This window comes from Capra hircus, assembly GCF_001704415.2.
Source record: "Capra hircus breed San Clemente chromosome X unlocalized genomic scaffold, ASM170441v1, whole genome shotgun sequence".
NCBI lineage: Eukaryota > Metazoa > Chordata > Mammalia > Artiodactyla > Bovidae > Capra > Capra hircus.
Window position 1 is genome coordinate 10,726,500 of NW_017189517.1, and position 18,637 is coordinate 10,745,136.

Here is an 18,637-nt window from a genome sequence, read left to right on the forward strand (position 1 = left end):
CTAACCACTGGACTGCTAGGCAATTCCCAAAGTGCAAAATCTTTAAAATGACTTTTAAGGCCCTACAAGATTTTTCACAAGTTTACATCTCCAACGTCATTTCTCTCCATTTCATCTTTACTTTCACTCTAGCTAGAATGGATTGAGGAAGAAAGATTTGTTTAATGAACAGTTCTAATTTTTCCCCAATATACTATTATTGCATTTGTGGTAATAATGTTGAATATCATTTTATAAAGAGGAAAGTGCTTAGTTTTAAGATTAGAAAGCAATATTTTAAAATAGAATCCAAGCTATAGCATTTCATTAAAATGTTCTATAGCTTTCATCATATTAAATCCTGTAAGAGAAATACATGAATAATTGTATATCAACAAAGCAGATAATCTAAATGAAATGGACAAATTTCTAAAAACACACAAATTACCAAACTAACTCAAGAGGAAATATAAAATTTCAACAGACCTGTTAACAAGTAAAGAGAGAGACTCTGTTTCCAAAACCTCCCAACAAAAAAGTCTATAGCCAGATGGCTTCACTGGTGATTTCTATCAAACATTTAAAGAATCAACACCAAGCTTAATAAAACTCTGCCAAAAATATAAGAGAAGGAGCATTCCCTAACACATTCTATAATATCAGCATTACCCCAACACCAAAGTCAGCAAAGATACTATTAGAAAACTATGGACCAATATCCCTTATGACTGTAAGTGGAAAAATTCTCAACAAAATAATAGCAAAACAAATCCCATAGTACATTAAAAGGATTATACACCAAGACTAAGTGGAATCTATCCTAGGAATTCAAAGGTGTTCAATAAAAGAAAACCAAAGTAGTAAATCATATTAACAGAATGGAGAGGAAAAAACAACATAATCATCTGAATAGATGCAGAAAAAGCCTCTGAAACAATTCAACATCCTTTGATGATTAAAAAAAAAAGACTCAGCAAGCAGGAGTAGAAAGGGATTTCCCTAACATGGAAAAGGGCATTTACCCAAACCTTTAGCTAATATCATACTCAGTGATGAAAGACTGAAAGCTTTCCATTTATGATCAGGAATAAGGCAAGGATGTGTGTTTTTTGAGACAAGAGAGAGGTGGTGGTTGAGTAACATTGTGAATTCACCAAATGCCCCTGAATTGTAACTTTAAAATAACTATGTGCTATATGAATTTCACCTCAACAAAATGATTCCTAGAGTGAAACATTTATTCACTTTGGCTTACTGACGTACAAGCATATTTCCTATGTTTACAGGATAATTAGTAGATGAGTTATCATTTAGAGACGGCATTATAACACCATGAAAAACAAACTATATTTTCAATTCAAGATAAATATGAGATAAAGTCAAGCTATAAGCCTGAAAATTACCCTTAGGAGAACTTGCAAATTTCCCCCTCAAAATCAGATTGTTCTTTTAAAAACTGGAAGCCAGATGGTTTTATATGTAAAAACAAACCTCAATGTTAAACCCACGTGGGATTTAAAAGTTCATTCTCCTGCAGCTGCAGCAGCTGCACCAATCATAACTGCAGTCAGTGTGATTATTTTTCCTTCACTAATGTTTAGAACAATGTTTCTCAAAGTGGAAACTTGTTTAGAAATGCAAGTTCTCAGGCCCCACCCTAAAACTCCTGAATCAAAAACTCTGGGGTTGAGGGCCAGTCATCTGTTCTAACAAGCCTTCCAGATTCACACTCAAGTTTGAGAACCACTGGTCAACAACAATAGATAATGGCAACCCACTCCAGAACTCTTGCCTGGAAAATCCCATGGATGGAGGAGCCTGGTAGGCTATAGTCCATGGGGTCGTGAAGAGTCAGACATGACTGTGTGACTTCACTTTCACTTTTCACTTTCATGCACTGGAGAAGGAAATGGCAACCCCCTCCAGTGTTCTTGCCTAGAGACTCCCAGGGACGGGGGAGCCTGGTGGGCTGCCGTCTATGGGGTCGCACAGAGTCAGACATGACTGAAGCGACTTAGCAGCAGCAGCACAAGCATTTTCTTACCAGACTGTGTTGTGTCATACATGTTGCACTGTTTCTTCGAGTTGTTATTGAATCAGATCGTAACACTTGTGAACTATCACTAAGAAGAAAAGGAAAACATTTGTCATTTAAAATTCATTACAAACTTTTTTTTAAAAAGAAATAAGATTTCAAATCCTTAAACAACATTGCCATTGATGTAAATATCTTCTTTGTGGAGACAGCTGTGCAGCTGTAGAAAATAAAACATGCATGCACACACACACACACACACACACACACACACACAGAAATCCTTAGTTGACTGAACCTAAACAAGTGTCCATGTAAGGTAAGGAATTCTCAAGCATGCCCTTTTACCTCTAATCATGCTACCAAGAATAAGTATAAATTATTGTGGCCTTAGAGACACATCAGTTTCTGTGTAAAGCTGTAACCAATTTAAAGTTGTGATTGAAGCTATTATGTGCTAGCAGCAATTTCCTCTGGACTCCCAAAAATTCACATGGATGAGAGGGATAGCCACTAGCAGGGTCAATAGAAATGAGCTTTTCAGATATGTCTCATTTGGCCTACCCAGTGTTAAAAATGTTTTTTAATTAGCTGTGCACACTTGGAACAACTATGGAGATTTCACATAAAGAATTTGGATTCCAGGTTTCTGGCTTCTGTTGAAATTTTGCAAGATTTTGCCACACTGACTCACATTCCCCCATGGCAACAATGAACTGAGCTGAGCAACCACTGCCTGCTGAAGATGTTCCTAGTTTCCTCAGCTTTGAAAGTGCCTGCTTAGCCAGCCTTGACCTGATTTGAGCTTGGGACCCTGAAGAAATCTTTCCCTATTTATGTTTTCATTTTGTTATAACTTTAGAAGCATTTTTATTTTATATTGGACTCTAGTTGATTTACAATGCGTTAGTTTCAGATATACAGCTAAGTGATTCAGTTATACATACATATATATCTTTTTTTCAAATTCTTTTCTCATTTAGGTTATTACAGAATATTGATGAGAGTTCCTTGTGCTATACAGTAAGTCCTTGTTGATTGCCTAGTAAATATAGTAAAGTATGTTGTTATAACTTTTTTTATTTTGAAACTGACTCACAAGAAATTGCAAAAAGAATATAGTGTTCTTGTGTACCTTTCGTCCAGGTTTCCCTAATGATAATAACCTATCTTTAACATGTTCTTTTCCACTCCCTATATCCAATTAAGTGCCAGTTCTTTTAGGTTTTACCCACGATTTTTCATGTCCATCATGCTTTCCAGGTTCCTTGCTAAAAACTAATTCAAAGCATTCTTACTTTTCCACCAACTCTGTAATAGTCTAGTTGGTCAGCTCATCTCTGTTCTTTTCCTACTGCGATCAGCTTGCTCTCCTGCTCACAACTTTCAGTGATTCTCTTCATTGCCTTCTGAATTCAGTTACATTCTTTACTATAACTTTTGGGCTTCCCTGGTGGCTCAGACGGTTAAGAATCCACCTGCAATGTGGGAGACCTGGGTTCAGTCCCTGGATTGGGAAGATGCCCTGGAGGAGGGCATGGCAACCCACTCCAGTATTCTTGCCTGGAGAATCCCCATTGATAGATGGAGCCTGGCGGGCTACAGCCTACAAGGTCGCAAAGAGTTGGACACGACTGAGCAACTAGGCACACACACTATAATTTTCAAAGCCCTCCACAATTTAGCTCCACAGACTTTTGGATTTCACAGACCAGGAAAATTTCAAAACAAAATCTTGGCACAAACGTGCAGTTGCATTTTCTCTTGCCAAGTAAGGTCATTAAAAAAAAATCTCATCAACTACCATCATTTCATTTATAAAAGGGCATTTTGTTATTTAAAAAAAAAAAGCAGGACTGACAATACAGGTCAGAGTAAAATACAGTAATGCCCAGGAAAGTATGCTGTATTTAACTTTTTAAAGCCATGGATTAGGTAGAATGTCACTTGGGATCAGCACTGGTCAGTAGGTAAACATTTGGGAGCCAGTGATCCAGGCAGAGTTGACCAGCATTCTAGAATACACCTATACTTTCCTACTTCCAAGCCTATTCCATGTTCTTGAAATGCTGTTCAGTTACCTGGCCCCCTTTCTTCCAGTCTGCTTTCAATCAACTTATTTGTTAGGACCCATCTTAAGTGCCATCTAATCCAAGAAACTTTCTTGTATTCCTCACCAATCCTGTCATTTCTAACTCCCTTCTTTTAATTACCCTAGGACTTTCTTTCCCTTCTAAGCACAGATCTTACTCGACCATACATTTAAGTCTTCTCAGTATTCATTTTCCCTATTAAAAGCTTATTGAGCCTTGAGATACATCTTTGCAGTGCAGTAATTTGCATATAATAGGCAGTAACAATGTTTATGAGAGGATATGTGTATATGTATATTTTTACTTCCTTTCCCAGTCATTTTCCCCTACGAGAACAGGAATATATTTTAGCAGTTACTACTAGGAAGTTGGAGGGTCACTAATGGGTTGCATATTTCCACTGTCTTTTGCATGTGGGAGGTAATTCTTTAAAAAAAAATTTATTGGAATATAGTTGATTTATAATGTTAGTTTCAAGGTGTACAGCTAGGTGAATCAGTTATGCATATACATGTATACACTCTATTGTAGATTCTTTTCCCATACAAGCATTACAGAGTATTGAGTAGAGTTCTCTGTGCTATACATTAAGTCCTTATTGGTTATCTATTTTATAAATAGTAATGTGTACATAATGGCAACCCAGTTCTTCCAGGTTTGTATTAATACAAGCTTATAATACCAGTGTGCTTGCACTCAGTCGCTTTAGCCATGTCTATCTCTTTGCGACTCCGTGGACTATAGCCCACCAGGCTTCTCTATCCATGGGATTCTCCAGGCAAGAACACTGGAGTGGGTTGCCATGCCCCCCTCCAGGGGATCTAGATGGTTGATAAAGTCTGTAAAGGGCCAGACAGTAAATATTGTGGGCTTTGTGATCCATACAATCTTTGCTGCAATTACTCAACTCTGCCACTGTAGTATGAAAGTGGCCCAAAGATAGTAAGTGAACAAGGGGGTGTGGCTATGTTACAATAAAATTTTATTTGCAAAACCGATCAGTTTGGCCCCCAGGCAATAGCTTGTCTTTCAAACAGAATTGAGGCACTAACAGTTTAAATGCAGGGTCAGACTAGTGGTATTTAAAGAGGGAAGGCACTGGCAGAAATCCAAGAACTTAATCTCTAATAAGGGCCACAGAAGTAGAAGAAAAAAATAACTTTAAATAAAATCACTGACACCAGTAGTGAAGTCAGCCACCTTGAGGGGCTAAAGATAGAATCAAGAGCTTCAAAACTTTTGACATTGATATTTTTATTAATACAAGATGAATACAAAAATGTACAGGAACTTAAGAAATAGTGATGTTTGTATTAAAGAGTTGACATTTACACAACAAATTCTGCAAATGCTGGTGCAAGGGAGACAAGTCTTTATACATAGGAAACATCAAACAAAATTGGAAAACTGCTTCAAAGAAGTGCAACAATATTTAGTGAGCTGTGAAAGAGGCAAGGCAATGAGTATGAGAGGCCAAGTAAAAGAAAGTGCAGTGAGCAGTGGACATACTCCACTGAAAAGAATCTGCAAGAAAATGAATGCAACTAAAGTGAAGAGAAGTCGCTCAGTCATGTCTGACTCTTTGCGACCCCATGGACTGTAACCCACCAGGCTCCTCAGTCCATGGAATTTTCCAGGCAAGAGTACTGGAGTGGGTTGCCATTTCCTTCTCCAGGGGCTCTTCCCAAACCAGGGATCGAACCCGGGTCTCCTGCACTGCAGGCAGACGCTTTACCATCTGAGCCACCAGGGAATGCAACTAAGGCTCCCTGTAATTCTGCTCTAAATTTTTCTTGTTGATTACACGCTAAGCTTGTCACAATAGCACAAAATATGCCCTCAGATCACTTGGACCAGTTCCTTGACCTCAGGCATGTCATCTATCATTCCTATGCTACTTCTTCTTGATAGACAAGAGTCCCTGGACTTGGTCTATCTTTCGGTTTAATTCCTACTAGAGAAATATGCAACTGCCCTTCACCATTCTGTACAAAAATTCATGTCCAGCATCAGATCTTAAGCTATGGAGTTCTACACTGTAACCATGCTCTAATATAATACACATTTCCAATCTTTTGCAGAACAAAGTAAAGTATGAAGGGATAACTGTGATCACTCTCTTTATTTCCAGGACTTTGAGGATTGGGACAAGGGACCTGGTCAGCTGCCCCTCACCCCCCACCCCAGCACTTAATATATTAAATAGAATCCACATGTTCCTGCAAATATATATTCTCCATCATCTACATATTTGTGACTTGTTTCTTCATTTCATAGAGCTTTTCAATAAAATGAACATTCTCAAGTATTTTCTTCTACTAGCAGAGTGCACCCATAACAATTCATTTATTCACACAACAGGATTTAGAGTAGAATCCTGAATTTATAGCATGTTCTTTTTCTCGGTACAACATGCAGAGCTGTCTCCACCCCTTATTTTTCTAGCTGCCTATTTTAAAAGGTAATGTATTATTTTCAGGTCACTCTTAGTTTGTGTTTCATTTTGTTAGAACATACTCTCCCTTAACTCAAAAGACCAGAAAGCTGCATTTATTTAATTAGTCAGCTTAGATATTGACTGAAGTGAAGTGAAGTCGCTCAGTCGTGTCCAACTCTTTGTGACCCCGTGGACTGTAGCCTACCAGGTTGCTCTGTCCATGGGATTCTCCAGGCAAGAATACTGGAGTGGGTTACCATTTCCTTCTCCAGGGGATCTTCCCAACCCAGGAATCGAACCCGGGTCTCCCACACTGCAGGCAGATGATTTACCCTCTGAGCCAGTGGACAAAGCACTAGCTTAGGAGTCTGGAGCCACAGCTTCCTAGTACTGATCGATTACTGACTATGACATCTTGGAGACTGATGGACCTGTTAGCCCATACATTAAACAAGGAGGGTGGATCTGGTCTCCTGAGTTCTCATCTAACAGTTGTGAATTACAGCTATCAAGTAGGATGATGCCAGCAAAAGGTGAGGTGCAAACTTAATAAAATGTATGCAGTGAAGGCATTTTTCAGACATTTTTACAATATTGAGAAAAACTTATAATACTGGGATGTGAAATCCAAGATCTCACTTTAAAATTCTATTTTAAGAAATAAGGTTGAGTCAGGCCAGATCTTTGGATATATGCAAGAAATACAGTTAACCATCAGTTAATCTTTTAAACCTTTTTTCATCATCAGATCTCTAGAGTCTTTTTAGACATTTCCTCCCTCATTAGCTCCTCGAGAATTCCCGCACAATTTTAATAACACAAATATACTGCGTATCTATGTGCCATATATACATATCTGTTTTATGCATATGAGAAAAAAACTTTCACCTGCCAAGAACTAAGTAGGGCCAACGTAGGTTACTGAGAATACAAAAGTAGGAGATCAATTTTCTGTGATAGCTAAACTTTTTGTTCAAATAAAAACTAGGTGTAAAAAAGGCCCAAGCTTATTTACTTGCCAACCATTCCCACTCTGAGTGTGCTAAGGTGAAGGTCAGAGGTGACAAAGTAGATGAGAGAATGACAAAAATTACAGTCATTACAGATCTGGAGGCGAGGGTGGGGAGTACACAATTTCTTCAATGGTGTGGGTGAGAGATGGGGTGAAGTTAGAGAAAGCCGTGCTCCACACCAAATAATTGTTGCTTTCGGGTCCTGGATCCTGATGAACTGTCAGAAGAGGACGTCACGTTTCATTTGTGCCCTTGCCCTACAGCCAGCCCGTCCCCCTTCCCCCCGCCCCCAGGCTGAGAGTGGGATCTTCCGGTCACCAGGAGCAAGGGAGATACCTGCAGAACCTCAATGAGTCAAGAAGTGGGAATGCTATTGTAAGTCACTTTCTTGCAACTCTTGCCACCCTTTCCCGCCCGCGCAGGCCTCCTCCAGTATCTCAATCCTGCTCACCCAAGGCCACTGATCAAAGGGGCGCTGCTGGATCGCCTCAAAGTGTTATCTTCTGTAGTGGTTGAACTCGGCAGCCCCTCCAATTGTAGTTCCATTTTCTCCCGTGCTCTGTCCGTGCAGAAGCTTAGTTTGGAGCTCTCTGGTTTTTCTGACTCCCGTTCACATAAGAAGTCAGCTAAGTGAGGAGATGATGTGGGGAGAGAGGAAAAAGAAGAGAGAGAAGGAAGTTCTTAGACAAGTGCGTGCTCACTTTTGCAGCCCTACCATCCCTAACACCAGTGGGCACAAAGTGGGACAGGACTGGCTCCGACCCTCCTAACTCCAAGCTTGGGGCACCTAACACTGAGATCTTCCACCTCCAAGCCTGTAATGAACATGAGGAATTTATCGTAATCCGTGAGTCCTCCTTTATTTCCCTCAGCCAAGGAAACCCGGGTAAGCCTTTCCCGTCAAAACAAAAACTACAACCCACTGCCTTGCAGAATCATTTGGGCACTGCGCTTCTGCGCATGCGTCCTGGGTCCGGCCCGCTGACGCACGTTTACTACGTAAGCAATGAACATTATTACAGGCGCCTGTGTCCGCCGTGAAGCGGGCGCACGCGCAGTGAAGGAGCCTTTTTTCGGAAGGCAGGCACTCTCTTCTCTCTGCCTAGTGCGGATTCACCTTGGTTGTTCCTCCTCTCCTCCCGTGTTAACCCTAGCATGGTTTCCTTAAGCATTATTTAGGAAAGAAAGGATGGAAATAAGGTGTATGGGAGCGCCATCTTTTCTGCCCTAAATCTAATACTCAGTTTGGGTTAGCTCATTGTCTCATGACTGAGGCAACAAGCTTGTTACCTCTCATGAATTTTTCCATCCTGTTACAAAAGACAACCTAAACCTTTGCAATGTAAAAAACACTAAAGCCTGGGGGTGGCGGTGGAGGAGAGGACCACCCGCTCTCAAAGGATCATGTTAAAGTCCTAACACAATTGGAACCAATTGCGCTAATAGAGTGTGGGTGGGTGGGTGGGTGGGTGGATGGCGGTGGAGGAGAGAACCACCCGCTCTCAAAGGATCATGTTAAAGTCCTAACACAATTGGAACCAATTGCGCTAATAGAGTGTGTGTGTGGGTGTGGGTGTGTGTGTGTGTGTGTGTGTGTGTGTGTGTGTGTGTGTGTGTGTGTTGAATTTAGTATCCATTCAAATCAGTGTTGCCATTTAACATTGTAAGAACTGCTCTTTTAGAATTTTTTTTTTACCACCTCTTAACTCCATACTAATAATTTTGAAAAACCACCCATCTTAGGAACCATATAGAGAAATGGCAGAGAAGGCAAGTGAAACGATTGAAATGGGAGTTATTAATTAAAAGAATCATAACACGGTATAGCACTTTACAGTTTAAAAAGATGTTTTCACATATTTATCTCAATTGGTTCTATCATTAACCCTGTTCAGCTAATCAGTGGTGAATTTAAAATAAATAGGATTATCTTGAAACAGTTCATGACAAGTTTATGTCATAAACATGAAAGATCATAATCATTCTTCATTCTGAGAATAGAATAAGAAAAGTGTAATTATATTAGACAGAATTAGGTTACTTAAATCCCTGACATGAGGACAATTTGGAGTCTCCATTCCTGATATAAGACAGGTTAACAATAGCTACCATTTGGGGGCCATTTATTATGTGCCAGGTACTGTCCTAAGCCCTTGAAATATGTGATCATATTTAATGCTTACAGTAACTCTGTGAGATAGGCACCATCACAATGCCCATTTTTCAAAGAAGGAAACTGAAGCTCAGAGGGATTACTCAAATTACAACTACTAAGCGGCAAAGCCAAGATTCCTCTGCTGTTCTATTTAAGTGGAAAGACAGACCAGGGGCCTCTGGATATTTCTCTGGACACTATTTCTGAACAAGCAAGCACTCAATAAATAGTTATTAAATTATTTTATAAATAAAACAGGTTTAAGTAACTTGTCCTTCACAGCTATCTTGTAAATTAGGTAAATATTTTCTATTTTACAGTTGATAAAATTCCGGAGAGATTAATGGCACATAACTAGGTAGCAATAGAATCTGGGCTGGTACCAAAATTCCTGAAAGCCACTGTGGAATTTCCCAGGGTAAGCTGGAGAGTTTATGAAAGATGGCAGCTAAAACTGAGCCTTTACTCAGAGTGACTGCAGAGGCAGTGGTTAAATACAGAACAGAGGGTCAAAACGAAACCATCTGAATAAGATAAAAATATGGAGTACATCAGAGAACAAAAAGCTCTTACTTTCAATCTACTGCTTATTTTACTTTTCAAAGAGTTTGTTAATATTCTTGGCAGACAATAAGGTTTAATGGATATGCAGTGAATGAATAGACAAATCAAATCTCATCATGTCTAAACATTACTGATATCTAGTTTTTTAAAATGGTCGCAAAAGAGTTGGACAGGACTTAGTGACCAAGCTACAACAAAGTACATAACACTAAGAAAATAGGTATAATAAAACAAGGAAAGAGCAACTAAGAGAGAGTTTTGAGAAAAGGGATTAAGAATATGAAATGATTAAATACATGAGATAACAATAGTTTCCAGCTACTACCAAAAAGGAGGGATTCTCTTTAACTTAAGTTCAGCTATATAACAGGAACCTAAAACCTGTAAAAATAGAAACAGGACATACTCAAGTTGGAAAGTCAAAAGGAACAAGTACTACAAAAACAAACATTTCTATATACTAGAGTGGCAAACACAATATTTAAAGAAATTATTTTTACTTCCCATTTTTACCCACACATTATTATACCAACCTGGCTGTGTTCCCTGATCGGTATTTGCTGTTCTGCAGTCATGTGCCATGATCTTGAGTTGTTGTTTTGCTTAGATGTATACCTTGACCCTTGTGGTGCTCTTCTCTGTGTCCCAGTCTGCTGCCATCTGCCCCTTGCCTCTTTCCTGTGAAAGGTGTCCCACAAACATGTCATAATCAGTTCTTTATTTTGTCTGTTGTCACGGCAACTTTAAAGCAACATGTTAGCCTTTAGTTATCACAAGACCAATACAGATACAAGTTGATCCCAAGCCCACAAACCACAAACACCAAAACCTTTCAAAAGATTTACATAAAGAGTAAAAGGAACTAGATAGAATGATATGAATAATGAATAAAACCTGAAAATGATGGTCAAGACAGCATCTGTCTTCTCACATATCCTTGAATTTCTCCTAATTGTTCAGCCCCAGAAAGTTAAGGATTCTTTTAAATTGTTTGGCTCTTCAGAGTTAGGGACTGTGTACTTGGTCAACAAATGATTCTTTGGTAGCTATTGTGAACAATAAAATGTACTATAATTTTTTTTGAGCAGATTGATGGGGAGTGGGGTATGGCTGAAACACTGAGATAAAAAGAGAAACATAAATTGATTAAAAAAGAACGGAGCTTGCTTTTCTAATCCAGTTGGCAGGAAAATATAGGCAATTTAAAAGAAACTATCTTGTGCTTGCTTCAGCAGCACAAATATCCCAAATTGGAATGATAAAGAGAAGATTAGCATGGCCTCTGGACAAGGATGACATGCAAAACTTTGTGACGTGTCTGATATTTTTTCATCTCACACTGGTCAGAATCAGTTCAGTTCAGTTCAGTCACTCAGTCGATTCCGACTCTTTGTGACCCCATGAATCGCAGCACGCCAGGCCTCCCTGTCCATCACCAACTCCCGGAGTTCACTCAAACTCGTGTCCATTGAGTCCGTGATGTCATCCAGTCATCTCATCCTCTATCGTCCCCTTCTCCTCCTGCCCCCAATCCCTCCCAGCATCAGAGTCTTTTCCAATGAGTCAACTCTTCCCATGAGGTGGCCAAAGTATTGGAGTTTCAGCTTCAGCATCAGTCCTTCCAATGAACACCCAGGACTGATCTCCTTCAGAATGGACTGGTTGGATCTCCTTGCAGTGCAAGGGACTCTCAAGAGTCTTCTCCAACACCACAGTTCAAAAGCATCAATTCTTCAGCGCTCAGCTTTCTTCACAGTCCAACTCTCACATCCATACATGACCACTGGGAAAACCATAGTCTTGACTCTACGGACTTTTGTTGGCAAAGCAATGTCTCAGCTTTTGAATATGCTATCTAGGTTGGTCATAACTTTCCTTCCAAGGAGTAAGCGTCTTTTAATTTCATGGCTGCAATCACCATCTGCAGTGATTTTGGAGCTCCCCAAAATAAAGTCTGACACTGTTTCCACTGTTTCCCTATTTCCCATGAAGTGATGGGACCAGATGCCATGATCTTCGTTTTCTGAATGTTGAGCTTTAAGCCAAATTTTTCACTCTCTTCCCTCACTTTCATCAAGAGGCTTTTTAGTTCCTCTTCACTTTCTGCCATAAGGGTGGTGTCATCTGCATATCTGAGGTCATTGAGATTTCTCCTGGCAATCTTGATTCCAGCTTGTGCTTCTTCCAGCCCAGCGTTTCTCATGATGTACTCTGTATATAAGTTAAATAAGCAGGGTGACAATATACAGCCTTGACGTACTCCTTTTCCTATTTGGAACCAGTCTGTTGTTCCATGTCCAGTTCTAACTGTTGCTTCCTGACTTGCATACAGGTTTCTCAAGAGGCAGATCAGGTGGTCTGGTGTTCCCATCTCTTTCAGAATTTTCCACAGTTTATTGTGATCCACACAGTCAAATGTCCATCATCAAAAAACAATCTACAAACAATAAATGCTTAAGAGAGTGTGGAGAAAAGGGAACCCTCCTACTCTGTTTGTGGGAATGTAAATTGATATGGCCACTATGGAGAACAGTGTGGAGCTTCCTTAAAAAACTAAAAATAGAACTACCCTATGTTCCAACAATCCCACTACTGGGCATATACCCTGAGAAAACCATAATTCAAAAAGATACATGCATCCCAATGTTCACTGCAGCATTATTTACAATAGCCAGGACATTGAAGCAACCTAAATGTCCATCAACAGATGAATGGATAAAGATGTGGTACATATGTACAATGGAATATTACTCAGCCATAAAAAGGAATGAAATTAGGTCATTTGTAGTGATGTGGATAGACCTAGAGTCTGTCATATAGGTGAAGTCAGAAAGAGAAAAACAAATATCTTATATTAATGCATCTATATGGAATCTAGGGGGCTTCCCAGGTGGTGCTAGTGGTAAAGAAGCTACCTGCCAATGCAGGAGACATAAGAGACCCGGTTCTATCCCTGGGATGGGAAGATCCCCTGGAGGAGGGCATGACAACCCACTTTAGTATTCTTGCCTGGAAAATCCCATGGATGGAGGAGCCTGGCAGGCTACAGTTCATAGGGTCTCAAAGAGTCGGACATGACTGAAGTGACTTAACACACACACGGAATCTAGAAAAATAATACAGATTAACCTATTTGCGGGGCAGTAATAGAGATGTAGATGTACCGGACATGTGGACGTGGTGGAATGGGGAAGGGGAGGGTGGGATGAACTGGAAGAGGAGCACTGACATATGTATACTGTTGTTGTTCAGTCACCCAGTCCTGTCTGACTCTTTGCGACCCCATGGACTGCAGCATACCAGGTCTCCAAATCCCTCACTATCTCCTAAAGTTTGACCAAATTCATGTCCATTGATTGGTGATACATCCGGCCATCGCATCCTCTGATGCCCTCTTCTCCTTGTGCCCTCCATCTTTCCCAGCATCTGGGAAATTAGTTAGCTGTTTGCATCAGATGACCAAAACACTAGAGCTTCAGCTTCAGTATCAGTCCTTCCAATGAGTATTCAGGGTTGATTTCCCTTAAGATGGACAGGTCTGATATCCTTGCTGTCCAAGGGACTTTCAGGAGTCTTCTCCAGCACCAAAGTTTGAAAGCGTCTATTCTTTGGCATTCTGTCTTCTTTACTGTCCAGCTCTCATAACTGTACATGACCACTGGGAAGACCACTGTTGTTCAGTTGCTCAATGGTGTTCCAATTATTTGCGACCCCATGGACTACAGAATGCCAGGCTTCCCTGTACTTCACCATCTCCTGGAGTTTGCTCAAACTCATGTCCATTGCATCAGTGATGCCATCCAACTATCTCATCCTTTGTCATCCCCTTCTCCTCCTGCCTTCAATCTTTCCCAGCATCAGGGTGTTTTCCAATGAGTCAGGTCTTCGCATCAGGTGGCCAAAGTTTTGGAGCTTCAGCTTGAGCATCAGTCCTTCCAATGAATATTCGCCTTGACCTTTGTCAGCTGAGTAATGTCTCTGCTTTTAAACACACTGTTTAGGTTTGTCATAGCTTTGCTTCCATGAAGCAATTGTCTTCTGATTTCATGGCTGCGGTCACCATCTGCAGTGATTTTGGAGCCCAAGAAGAGGAAGTCTGTCACTACTTCCACCTTTCCCCCTTTATTTGCCATGAAGTAATGGGGGTGGATGCCATGATCTTAGTTTTTTTAATATTTAGTTTTAAGCCAGTTCTTTCACTCTCCTCCTTCACTCTCATCAAGAGGCTCTTTAGTTCCTCTCTGCTTTCTGCCATTAGAGTGGTATCATCTGCATACCTGCCTGCAAGTTAGGAAACCAGGGTTCTATTCCTGGGTCAAGAAGATCCCCTGGAGAGGGAATGACAACCCAAACCAATATTCTGGAGAATTCCATGGACAGAGGAGCCTGGCAGGCTACAGTCTATCGGGTTGCAGAGAATCAGACATGACTGAGCGACTAACACACACACACACGTGCATGCATGCACACACGCACGCACACGTGCGCGCGCACACACACACACACACACACACACATATCTGAGGTTGTTGATGTTTCTCCCATCTATCTTGATTCCAGCTTGTAACTCATCCACTCCAGCATTTCTCATGATGTGCTCAGTGTATAGGTTAAACAAACAGGGTGACAGCAGACAGTTTTGTCGTCCTCCTTTTTCAATCTTGAACCAATCAGTTGTTCCATACAGGGTTCTAACTGTTGCTTCTTGACCCACATACAGGTTTCTCAGGAGATAGGTAGGATAGCCTGGTATTCTCATCTCTTTAAGAGATTTCCACAGTTTGTTATGATCCACACAGTCAAAGGCTTTAGCGTAGTCAATGAAACAAAGGTATATGTTTTTCTGGAATTACCTGGCCTTCTCTATGACTCAGCGAATGTTGGCAATCTGATCTCTGGTTCCTCTGCCTTTCCTAAACCCACCTTGGACATCTGGAAGTTCTTGGTTCATATAATGCTGAAGCTCAGCATGCAAGATTTAAGCATGACCTTACTAGCATTGGAGATGAGTGCAATTGTTCAATGGTTAGCACATTAATTAGTATTACCCTTCTTGGGAACTGGGATGAGGATTGACCTTTTCCAGTCCTGTGGCCACTGCTGGGTCTTCCAGATTTGCTCACATATTGAATGCAACACCTTGATGGCATCATCCTTTAGGATTTTGAATAGCTCTACAGGAATTCCATCGCATCCACTAGCTTTATTTCCTAAGGCCCACTTGACTCCAGAACGTCTGGCTCTGGGTAACTGACTACACCATCGTAGTAATCTACTACATTAAAATCTTTTTTGGACAGCTCTGTATATTCTTTCCATCTCTTCTTGATCTCTTCGGCATCTATTAGGTCTCTACCATTTCTGTCCTTTATTGTGCCCATCTTTGGGTGAAATGTTCCCTTGATATTTCCAGTTTTCCTGAAGAGATCTCTAGTCTTTCCCCTTCTGTTGTTTTATTCTACTTTTATGCACTGTTCATGGAAGAAAGCCTTCTCCATGCTGTTCTTTGGAACTCTGCCTTTAGTTGGATGTACCTTTCCCTTTCTCCCTTGCATTTCACTTCTCTTGTTTCTTCACGTATTTGTAAACCTCTTCAGATGACCACTTTGCCCTCTTGCTTTTCTTTTTCTTTGGGATGGTTTTGTTCGCTGTCTCCTGTACAATATTATGGACCTCCGTTCATAGTTCTTCAGGCACACTGTTAACTAGATTTAATCCCTTGAATCTATTCATTACCTCCACTGCATATTCATAGGGGATATGATTTAAGTCGTACCTGGCCAGCCTCATGGTTTTCCCTGCTTTAGTTTAAGCCTGAATTTTGCTATGAAAAGCTGATTATCTGAGCCACAGTCAGTTTTTGCTGACTGTATACAGCTTCTCCATCTTCGGCTACAAAGAATGTAATCAATTTGATTTTAGTATTGACCATTTGGTGATGTCTATGTGTAAAGTCATCTCTTGTGTTGTTGAAAAAGAATATGTGCTATGACCAGTAGCAATATTTGCTATTGCCCTGATTCATTTTGTTCTTCAAGGCCAAACTTGCCTGTTACTACAGGTATCTCTTGACTTCCTACTTTTGCATTACAATCCCCAATGCTGAATAGAACATCTCTTTTTTTTTGGTGTTAGTTCTAGGCAATCTTCTAGGTCTTCATAGAACTGATTAATTTCAGCTTCTGGGCATAGACTTGAATTACTGTGATGTTGAATGGCTTGCCTCGGAAACAAATCGAAATCATTCTGTCATTTTTGAGGTTGCACCCAAGTACTGCATGAAATTAAAAGATGCTTACTCCTTGGAAGAAAAGTTATAACCAACCTAGATAGCATATTCAAAAGCAGAGACATTACTTTGCTGACTAAGGTCCGTCTAGTCAAGGCTATGGTTTTTCCAGTAGTCATGTATGGATGTGAGAGTTGGACTGTGAAGAAAGCTGAGCGCCGAAGAATTGATGCTTTTGAACTGTGGTGTTGGAGAAGACTCTTGAGAGTCCCTTGGACTGCAAGGAGATCCAACGAATCCATTCTGAAGGAGATCAGCCCTGGGATTTCTTTGGAAGGAATGATGCTAAAGCTGAAACTCCAGTCCTTTGGCCACCTCATGTGAAGAGTTGACTCATTTGAAAAGACTCTGATGCTGGGAGGGATTGGGGGCAGGAGGAGAAGGGGACGACAGAGGATGAGATGGCTGGATGGCGTCACTGACTCGGTGGATGTGAGTCTGAGTGAACTCTGGGAGATGGTGATGGACAGGGAGGCCTGGCATGCTGCAATTCATGGGGTCACAAAGAGTCGGACACGACTGAGCGACTGAACTGAACTGAACTGCATTTTGGACTCTTTTGTTGATTATGAGGGCTACTCCATTTCTTCTATGGGATTCTTGCCCACAGTACTAGATATAATGATCATCTGAATTAAATTTGCCCTCTCCCATCCATTTTAGCTCACTAATTCCTACTAAAAAGTCGATGTTTATTCTTACCGTCTCCTGCTTGACCAAATCCAATTTACCTTAATTCATGGACCTAACATTCCAGTTTCCTACGCAATACTGTTCTTTGCAGCATTGGATTTTACTTTTATCACTAGACACATCCACAACTGAGTGTCGCTTCCTCTTTGGCTCAGCCGCGTCTTTCTTTCTGGAGCTATTAGTAGCTCTCCTCCACTCTTCTCCAGTAGCATATTGGACACTATCATGTGTAAAATAGCTAGTGGGAAGCTGCTGTATAACACAGGGAGCTCAGGCTGGTGCTCTATGATGACCTAGAGGGGGACTCAAGAGGGAGGCAATCTTCTTATCACTTATTTTTTTTAATTTATTTATTTTTGGTTGTGCTGGGACTTTGTTGCTTCACGAGGGCTTTCTATAGTTGTGGTGAGCAGGAGCTGCTCTCTGGTTGTGGTGCAGGGAATTCTCATTGCAGTGGCTTCTCTTGTGGTGGAGCATGGGCTCAGTAGTTGTGGCGCATGGATTTACTTGCCCTGTGGCATGTGGGATCTTCCCGGACCAAGGATCAAACCTGTGTCCCTTGCATTGGCAGGCAGATTCCTATGCACTGTGCCACCAGGGAAGTCCTAAGAGGGAGGAAATATACGTATAACTATAGCTGATTCACTTTGTTGTACAGCAGAAACTAACACATTGTAAAGCAATTGTACTAATAATAAAATTTTAGAAATAAAGGAAACTATCTAAAAGTGGTTTAAAAACTCCCATTTTATAAACAGAACATATAAACATTGAGGAATAAAATGACAATTTGGCTTGGCAAGTTTAGTATGGTACAACTAAGTTGAAGAAGTAGGTAAAATTATTTCTGCAAAAGATAATTTCTTTTTTTTTAAATTTCCTGTACTTTCTAGGTATGTATGATTAACACAGTACAGTGGCCATCTCTCTCTCAGGGTCCTTCAAGTGGTGAGGATTAAATGAGTTAATATTTCTAAAGCTCTTAGAATATTGCCTAGTATGCAGTAACTGCTATGTAGGTATTTAATAAAATAAGTTTAATTCCGGGTCTCATATAAGCTGAATCATGACTTGACTGTTAAGTCTCTATAAAGCCTAGAAATAAAAAAGGAAATTCTGGTTCTCTTACGGTTCTTCAGGACTTTCCCTGATATCACTGAAACTAATGGTGCTTGCATAATGGAGGTGAGTGCTTCTCATTAACTATAGGAACTCTCATTGGATTCACTTTATTTTTATCCCATTGCTTTTGTCCATTCACTTTCTTTGGTCTAGTGCACCCAAATGGACGATCTAACAAATGTGCTCCACACAAATACCAACAAGGTCGCGGGATTTAAGAAACGAGCGGGGATCCCAGACGTCAGGGCATACAAATT

At 40.5% G+C, this 18,637-nt stretch overlaps 1 non-coding gene across 1 annotated transcript; it reads right to left on the bottom strand.

The window, feature by feature from the left end:
• Nucleotides 1–5,788: 5,788 nt before the first annotated feature.
• On the bottom strand, nt 5,789–5,860 carry TRNAC-GCA. Its single transcript has one exon. It is a non-coding gene; the product is annotated as a tRNA-Cys (tRNA).
• Between the last annotated feature and the right edge of the window lie 12,777 nt (nt 5,861–18,637).